This window comes from Impatiens glandulifera, chromosome 1 (assembly GCF_907164915.1).
Source record: "Impatiens glandulifera chromosome 1, dImpGla2.1, whole genome shotgun sequence".
NCBI classification, from domain to species: domain Eukaryota; kingdom Viridiplantae; phylum Streptophyta; class Magnoliopsida; order Ericales; family Balsaminaceae; genus Impatiens; species Impatiens glandulifera.
In genome coordinates this window covers 54,273,093-54,283,000 of record NC_061862.1, presented here as the reverse complement: position 1 = coordinate 54,283,000, position 9,908 = coordinate 54,273,093, and the positions used below count along the sequence as shown (strand labels likewise).

Genomic DNA, 9,908 nt, shown 5'->3' with positions numbered 1-9,908 from the left:
CTAACAAAGCCTACAGAAGGCTTGAGAATAGTGGTATTAATGTAATGACTTCTCTATCGGAAATCATGGATTCATCTTCTAGTGCACATCCTTTCTACAATGACTTTGTACAACTTTCAGTTGATGGAAATTTGAATCTTCCAGACGATTCAATTGGTTTGTTTATTTCATCATTAGCATCTCAAAGTTGGAGAAACAACAACTTGCACAACTTGCGTTAGAAAGAAACTAATGTCATTTAGTATCATTTGGTCAATCCTAAAAAGAGCTGGGACCGGAAGTAGACCTCCTATTAGTGGTGGTAATGTCTTGCCTAATATGATGGCCAATCATCCGTTTCCGTCTGAGTTTAGAGAATTAGGCATGGCTAACAGAAAAACAAGATGCTTTACGAGTGCATATCGCTATGATTATGTCTAAGATGCCCCTCCTAATCAGTAGTATACATTGATTGATAATTTTGTATTTATACAATTTGAGATTTTTGCATTAATACAAATTTATTTTTATTTAGGACTGGTCTTTTTGTTAATCGTAGTTGAAAAAGATATGAAACAGGTTGCTCTTGACAAAAAATGTTCCAAAAACTCGAGAGCAAGGATTATCAGCGACAACGAATGGAGATCTACCGTCGCTGATATAGTTAACTATCAACAACGACATCAAATGATCCTCCGTCACTGATATTGTTAATTATCAGCGACGACACTACGCCGTCGCTAAAAGTCATTGTCTTTCAACGATGGCGTTTTATTCGTTGTCACTTATATTTATTAGCTACGACATTAAGGTTTTTAGTGACGGTTTCTACCGTCACTAATTATATATTTTCCATTAATGTTTATCATTATATCACTAAAAAATTCCTAAATAGCGACGCATAATTACCGACATTTAATTGACGTCGGAAATATGCGCCGAATATTTTGATGGTTTAATTAAAAAAACATGAATCGTTACAAATATTAATGAAGAAAGAAAACTTTGTTGTAAAAAACAAAAATATTTACTTATGATCAATCATCGTCGCTAAAATACAAGATAAAATTCCGTTGAAAATTCATTAATGAATTCATACTATATTTTGGAATAAATTTACGACGAAAATAATTGAGCGTCGAATTTTTTTTAGTTAGCCAAAAAAACCGTATAAAAAATCTGGTATGGAAAATTTGTCGGAAATTTTCGAAGCTATTTTTGACTTTATGTTCACCTTTGTTTTTTACAATTATTTTCATCAAAATTTTCATCTCAAATGTCAATCGTATTAGGGCAGCAGCTTTCCGTCTATTATTGAATTATCATAGACATAGTGGCCTTATCAACTTCTTTATCACGCGTTTCCATCTTTAACTCCTTCATAATTCTTGCATAGAAGTGCCAACATAGTTTCTTTTCCCAAAAACTCAGAAAGAAGCCTATAAACTCACAAACATTATATTAAACTACCCAAATGATATAACTTATTATTTAAAAGAGATAATTTTAAAAGCAATGATTTAACCTGCTTATATTGTCATCTTCTACTTACAAAGTGTGCCAACAATATCCAAAACATGCTTTGATAATGGATGCTCGGAACCATGACTTCCATAATAAGTGTTTAATTGACACAAAATACTTACATTTGTTAGCATTTTTGTCTTCAAAATAACAGAATATATATATATATATATATATATATATATATATATATAAATAAATACGATGTTACAACAAAAATGAACTATAATATACAGAAAATGAAATCATCAAAATACAATGTTGATTCGAGGCATGTGCTTAACACATTACCTTAAAATAGTTTTACTATTTCCCCTTGTGTTGGAACTTATCGCAGATGGTTGTCTCATAGTGTATACCGAATCTAGTAATGATTCAACACTGAAATCACTACGCAACGAACTTGACAAAGTACCTAAATCGATCAATAAGTTTCAACGGAAATACAACGAGTCAAGAACTCGAAGAACACTCGATTGAGTGAAAACTCGAAAAATACTTGGTTGAGTGAAGAACTCGAATAACACTCAAGAAATAAAGAAAATGTCTTCGAGTTCTAAAGAGATAATTTGATGAATGAAAATAATAAATATATAAAGAATTCCAACATGAGGGGATATATATAGCTGGAAATTAAACCATCATAATAAATTCATTTATCAATTCATTGGTTGATAATTCATCCAATGGCTGTCATTCCTAAACTCTTGGTATTCAATCTTATCCATTCACATTCGATCTTATCCATTTGCATTAAATTTCACCAAAAATTCACATTTGAATTCGATACGAATTTATATTTATTTAGATTAAATTACATTTAATTTATTTATCATATTTCTCATTTCCATTTAATTAATGAAATTAATTAAAAAATCAATCAATCCCCCACTTTTTAAAAATTGAAAGATTAACTCGATGACAGATTTATTAGTTGAATCCTACATAGGATAGGTAGGTGTAACCCTTTGAACATTTTCTTAATCGAACGACGAAGAGCCATATGTATAATGGTAAGTCTGGACATATACATCGTAGACATAATACCATTAGACAATTACTCTCTACTAGAATTATCTCAATTGATAACGTAAGTCAAAAGATAATATTACGGATATGCTAACCAACGGTTTAAATAGAGTTAAATAGTTGAATACTACATATGATAGGTAAGTGTAACCCTTTGAACCTTCCCTTAATTGGATGAGCTAAGAGCCATATGTATAATGGTAAGTCTAGACATATACGTCGTGATACAATACAATTAGACAATTAATCTCTACTGAAATTATCTCAATTGATTATGTAAAATTAAAAGATAATATTGCGGATCCGCTAACCAAATGGTGAAATAGAGAGTTGATGTTAAAGTCCTCAAAAGAATGAGACTTAAGCCTACAATAAGTTAGTATGAAGGGAAACTCAACATATGATGACTATAGATCCTAAGAACTAGGTTCAATAGGACAACTTAATTGTACTAAATTTGGTAGATTCCTATGAGTGAAAAATTCTACGATAAAATAATATTTCGGGAAATGATAATCACACAGACTTTTTTTGTGAACAAATTGATCACCTATTTGAGAGAGAAGTGGGGCTGCTTTGAAATAATTGTATAACTCAGTTCTAGACCCTCTCACTAAACCAGACTGTCAAAATAAACACAATCATAAGAACTGACATGTATCAAAAATAATTATATGTGAAAGTGTGTAATTTCTTACACAAAAGACATAATAGTTTAAAGATATCGAGTATACTAATCGGCTAGACATATAGTTTCATAAGAGAATGTTCAAAGGGTCACACTTACCTATCATATTTTGGATTCAACTATTGAAGATTTTACCAAGTTAATATTTCAATTTCCATTAATGTGGGGGGATTATTTGAATAAAATTAATTTTATTAATTAAATGGAAATGATATTTGGGAAAATGAAATTCATACCAAATTCAAATGTGTATTAATGGTAAAATTTAATCTAAATGAAATTCACACCAAATTCTAATGTGAATTAATGGTGAAATTTAAACCAAATGAAATTCATACCAAATTCAAATATGAATTAAGGTGAAATTTAATCTAAATAAAATTCAAAGCAAATTTAATGTGAATTTAGGTGAAATTCAATCCAAATGAAAATGAATTTGTTAATGCCTTTATGAAACAATTAACAAATGTTGTTACTTTCTATTGTAACTACAAAATACTTATTGATGAATGTAACTTGCAAGGATAATGAAAAGGCAAGCAATGATAACTATTCGATGGATAAATTAGTGGTCGTTGAATTAAAGAATTGATTAATGGTTTTAGGGTTTAATTTTCAACTATATATATATCCCTTCACTCTAATTCTTTTATACACATCATTTGATTATTTTTCACTCTAGAATTCCAAAAATTTTGCATTATCTTTGTGAATATTCTTTAAGTTCGTGACTAAACTAATTCTCTTGAAACCCGGTGTTTGTGATTCAAATATTTTTGTCTAGTTCGTTGTTATAGTGATTTTTCTGTGCTAAACTATTGCAGGTTCCGTTGTACCTTAGGAAGTAGCCACCAATGAAACTCTCCAGTTCAAACAGGAGACGGTGTAACTATTTTAACTAACCAAGTAATCTTTGTCAATAAAACATACAAAGCTGAAACATTTTATTTTCTATTTGACAGGAGACACAATTCTTATGAATTTTGAAGTTAAAAATTCACCCCTCAAGTGCAAGATAAAATCATCCAAGGCATTCTTCTAAGAGTTTAGAAAGTGGATATTGGCTTCACTATCTGTAATTGTTTAGCCCAATATTTTAAGATCATACTAAAGTTATTACTTTTGATCTAGAGTTTGATTGCCTTACTTATGATGTTATTTGATATGCATAATAACATGGGGAGAGAGATATACAATAGAAAGAAAGAAACAGAGAGACTAATAATCAAGGAACCACATTTGGAAACATTTTTTTTATTTGAAGTAGGAAAACTAAACTTATATTTTCATTATTTGGATCAAAATATTTTTTTTTAAAAATGACATAATATTGTGTTGAAATAATTATGAGCATAGTCTTATTCTTCTATTAAGTATGAATAATGACTTATGAAGTATTTTGTTAAAATGAGTTTATTTAATGTGTCATTTTTAGTGGTGAAGCCTAAGTTTGAGAGTAGAATTGGTAAATGTGAAATTTGAAAATGGAACTTCGGGATGATGGCTTGCTTTATACTACTTGTAGAACTCCAAACTATGTTTTCTCATGAAGTATTCCAACATTAAATATTTTCTAAAAATTAATTAGGAGGCTGAGTTTCATTGTAATTGATGAGTGTGTTATCCCTATATGTTCTTTACATATGTTAATTCATTTTTATACTTTGATTATTGTTTTATTTGTAATCATTGTTAAAAATTTCTCTATAAATTCTATCAAGTGTTATTTCAATAATAATTTTGGACAAAAACAATTTTTACAGGAAAATAGGAGAGAAAATTGATTATCGATGTACAACAAAAATTTTTCAGATGATCGAGGATTAACCAACGAGTTGTATTAAAGGGAACTAGTAAAAATAGGTCTTTTACATAAAAGTATAATCTCTCGGTAAAAGCCTTATACATGTCGGTAATACTCCTTTGCCGACAAGTTTCCAGACTGTCGGCATCTTCCAGCATTGCTCTTGTCGGTAAAGGTATAGAGACATAAACAAACATATTTCATAACTGTCGATAGAGTTTATACCGAAAGGTTTGTAGATCTTTCGGCATATTTTTTTCTGAAAGATATGATTAGATCTATCGGCATTAATTATAAAATGACATTTTAACAAATATTGTATTTCTTCTAATTAGGCCGACAACAACTTGGATATATAAAAACCGAATAGGCTATTTAATATTTATTCAGATAAATAAAAAAAGATTTGGTGAAATCTTTCAGAAATGCCTTTACCGAAAGATCTGTTGAATATCTTTTGGTAAACCCTTTACTGAAAGATTTCAATGAATCTTTCGGTATTACCTTTACCGAAAGATTTACCCTTTACCGACAAATTTATGTAAAACTGTCGGAATTGTATAGATAGGTTTTTCTAGTAGATTTATGTTTATCTTTCGGGTTTCCTCTTTACAGATTTTTAATATTTTTTTTGTTTTTTACATAACCTTAACCTGTTAATTATCAGTCAAACAAAATTCATTACATTTTCCAAAATTCTAAATCAATACGTATTACAAACACATGTACTAATCCAAAAACATAATACAACATGTATTTGTCTAAACACTATAAACTAATCCAAAAAATACATAATAAACGTACTAACTCGGAGGTGGTGGTTGATTTTATAACCTTGCTAATATTTCTGCAATCTGTTGTTGTGTTCTATATTTATTAACTTGAACTAGCTCTTCGAGTTCAATGACCCGCGCCCGGAGCTGTTGGTTCTCCTCCCTTAGCGACGACCCTCCACGTTGAGAATTTCCGCTCCTCCGCCGATCACCGTGAAAGCGCGATGGCCGCACGCCTGAACCCATACCCATCACCGTCCCGTATTGTTGGGGCCCGAAGACTCTCTCGGTCACCTCGAAGTCGGAGATATCGGGTGTGTCACTAATTACTTGCTCCATCTCCGCTTGTACATTTTAAAATATCATTATATAATTAAGCTATAATTTTATTAAATTTTCAATTAAACTTTAACTTCCGATCTTCTCTTGTGACAGTTGGTCCGACGTTAGGGTCGGGTTGTCTTTGGTGACTCTCGGGGTTTGAGTCTTTCTGAACTTCTCTATAATAGTCGGTGGACGTCCGAGTTTAGCCTCATGTTCAAATAAATTGTTCATCAGTAAATTAGTTACATTTATAATCAGCAAGTTTAATCGAATAGAATAATGTATATACCGGTTCTTCTTCCACTTGTGAAAATGCTTTACAACCCGTATGGTGGGAAAACCTCATTTTTTTCGGTTTCCAATATTGATTGAACTTTTTTTTCTACATTTAAAATAAAATTATAGTTGAAACCGTCATCCCTACATATTTCTATTCTGAAATTTTATGTACCTTGAAACTCTTCGTGAAATATTGTTTTTTATAGTGGAACTCCCAATCTGCGTGATCATAGAATTGTGGGGGACGCGCAAGTACAGTTGCCTCATCTCCGTTATGAATCCGCACATAATCCCGACTCAAATCGGAGCGCCACCTTTCCCATATTTTTTTGGCGTGTGCAATCTCGGTCTGTCTATACATGTCTAAAGGGATATCTGTGCTTTCGAATGGATCCTGAAAAATGAAAACCAATAAATATTAAACTTCAATTAAAAGTTAATTAAATTCAAGTCCAATTTTTCACCGTCATGACACGCCATAGTAAATCTAGTTGATCGGTACTCAAGGCCTTCCATTTAAGATGGCGATGTGAGATGAGTGCGGGGTCCCGCACCATCGACCCACATGTCTAGACCACATGCATCTAGCATCACCATCTGACCTCCCATCTATATCTCGAAATCTATGTGGAACCCTCGATCCATAGGGCCTTCTTGAAAGCTCGATATTTTGGTTACAACCTCATCTCCGTGTGGAGGAAGAACCTGTTGTAGCAATTAATAATATATGGTCAAAATAAATATAAACAATAAATATTAGTGAAAAACTTACCGGTACTACTAGTGTCTAGAGTGGAATGATCATTCTCGTCCTCACGCTGCTCCTGCTCAGTCTTTGGATTCTCTTGCTACTACAGCTCAGGCTCCGCATATGTACTCTCAATGAATTTCTCAAGTTCATTATCCTATGTTTGGTGTCTTGGTGGGGCAGAAGCTATTGAGACCAGATTGAACACATGGTCCCCTATCGGCTCCCTTGAATGCTCCCCCGACTCCCTGAAGACCGGGTGGTAAGGTCGTCAACCTGTGAAATGAGCCCCTTGAATGTCTTAATGAGTTTTCTTGGTGGCATGGTACGTACCTATTCACAAATATATTAGTACAAGCATATTGAAGTTTAAGGTAAAACATTAATCTAATCTTAACTATATATTTGTAAAACGTGGATTTATTTTTTTCACAATCTTGCAACCGGGTCATGACGCCATATCAGGTGCGTAAAATACTTGTTTTGCTTGACTCGCCAAAATATAAGGTTCTTAGCTTTGTATTTTTAAAATCCGGTTGACATTTATACTTTCGAACTCATATTTATCCACTTTCACTCAACATTTTCCAAAATGTGCATCAAACCACTTACACTTGAAGAGAACAACCTATTTGTGAGAAAAATATTATACTTGGATTATGTTCGTTAAACCTCTGTAGTATGACAGAGTATCCGGTTCGTTGTTTCCTACAAAAACAACTCCACTAGAGAACATATCATGTATAAAATCTTGCATATAATGTTCTTCTTTGACTGTATTATTCAAATTCGGGGGAGTATTGACTTCTCGCACAACATCATTCGAGTCATCGTCATGATTACCATCGTCATCATCATCGTCATCATCATCATCATTGTCATCATCATAAACCATGTTAGTAGTACTCCTCTTTTCTCCTTGACAATACCATAATTCATAATTCAGATTTATTCCATAAACAATGAGGTGAGTCTTCACATTGACTATATCCATAAAAGTCATGTTCAAGCATTTCACGCAAGGACATTTCACATTTTTTCGTCCTGTACTACTTACTACAAAATCTAGGAAGTGGTCAACTCCTTCCTCATATTTTGGATGATTTAATTCACCGAATTTCATACCAATTTCACCAAATTTCAACAAATTGAACTAATATTATACTAATTTTACCAAATTTCAGCCAAATTTCATAAAATTGAACTAATAATAATACTGATTACAATATCACAATACATACTAATTTCAAGTTCAATATCACAATGAAAACTAGTCAACAAGGATTTCAAACTAATTTCACATAATTTCAGCCAAATATCACAATAACTTCATACTAATTTCACCACATTTCAGCCAATTAAACTGATAATCTTAATTACAATATCACAAAAACTTTGAAACTCAAATCCATTCATATTTTGAATACAAATCAAGAAACAGATAACCCTGAATCTAAAAAATAGCTAACCCTAAATAAACAAACAACTAACCCCCAAATTTCATCCTAAATCAACCATCAACAAATAGATAACCTATATATATATATATATCAATAGAAATCCAAAAAATGAAGAGAAATGGATTTACTTACCTGCAGATCGGAGAAGATGAAGAGATCGAAGAAGATGAAGAGGGGAGGCGGATCTACGGAGTTCTGACGAAGAGACGACGGGATCTGAGGAGCTCTGATGGAGGCGGTGGATATTCGACGTCTTCTACCTTCGATCTGCGGCTTCGGTAGAGCAAAGAACAACTTCGGAGGAGTTTCGGCAGAGAAGATTGGAGAAGAGAAAGAGCGTAGGGGAGGGTTTCTGCCCAAAAAAATACAATATGAAGGGAAATATCGACAGATATAGTAAATCTGTTGGTATTGCCTCTTCCATAATGGGCGAGTTTTACACATATCTTTTGAGCTTGGTCTTCAATAACCCCAAAAAATAAAGTGCCTGGGAAGTGGGAAAACCCAGAAGATATATATAAATCTTTCGGTTTTACGCTTGAATACCAAAAGATTTAGTGTATATCTTTCGGTATTAGGCTCTTTTCAAATTTTTTTATTTTATCAGATTGAAGCATTATTATATTTTATCCTTTAGACCTACATACAATCCTATACTTCGTAATTATATAAAACCCCTACTCATACAAATATAAAATATAATCACTCATTCTAAGTATAATCAAACACAAACCTTATACATCCTACTATTATAATCAAACTCAAACCTATACTTGTAACTTCAATCACAATCCATATACTTGGAATATTGACTCACAATGGATATGTTTGAACAATTAAACAAGATTCATATACTTAGAAACCAAAACACAAACTGAAAAAGGGGGAAAAAATTAGTGAAGAATGACCAACACCGAAAGATTTACTACAAAATTTTCAGTATCTACTAGCTAAGCCGAAAGATATACTTAAATCTTTCGTCTTTGGTCTTAGATAACAAAAAAAAACTGCTAAGAAGTGGGAAAAACTAAAAGATGTAGATAAATCTTTCGGTTTTACACTTGACTACCGAAAGATATGAGGCAAATTTTTCGGTATTTGACATTTTCAAATTTATTATTTTTACTAGATTGAAGCATGATTATATTTTATCCTTAAAAACTTAAACACAATTATATACTTAGTAATTAAACCCTAAACCAAAATCTTGTTTAGGGTTTGGTTTATATCTTTCGGTATATCCCTTAAAGAAAACCCAACACTTAGCTGTTTTTTAAAATATTTTAGAAGGGATCAAAGC

General features: G+C 32.0%; 1 long non-coding RNA gene across 2 annotated transcripts; it reads right to left on the bottom strand.

Annotated features, from left to right (window-relative positions):
• Positions 1-5,754: 5,754 nt before the first annotated feature.
• On the bottom strand, positions 5,755-8,951 carry LOC124922339. Of its 2 annotated transcripts, XR_007097799.1 has the most exons (5): positions 8,741-8,951; positions 7,173-7,481; positions 6,865-7,105; positions 6,573-6,794; positions 5,755-6,503 (listed from the first exon to the last, which is right to left on the bottom strand). It is a non-coding gene; the product is annotated as an uncharacterized LOC124922339 (long non-coding RNA). The 2 variants fall into 2 exon arrangements; XR_007097798.1 differs by having other exon boundaries at positions 5,755-6,794.
• Positions 8,952-9,908: the final 957 nt, after the last annotated feature.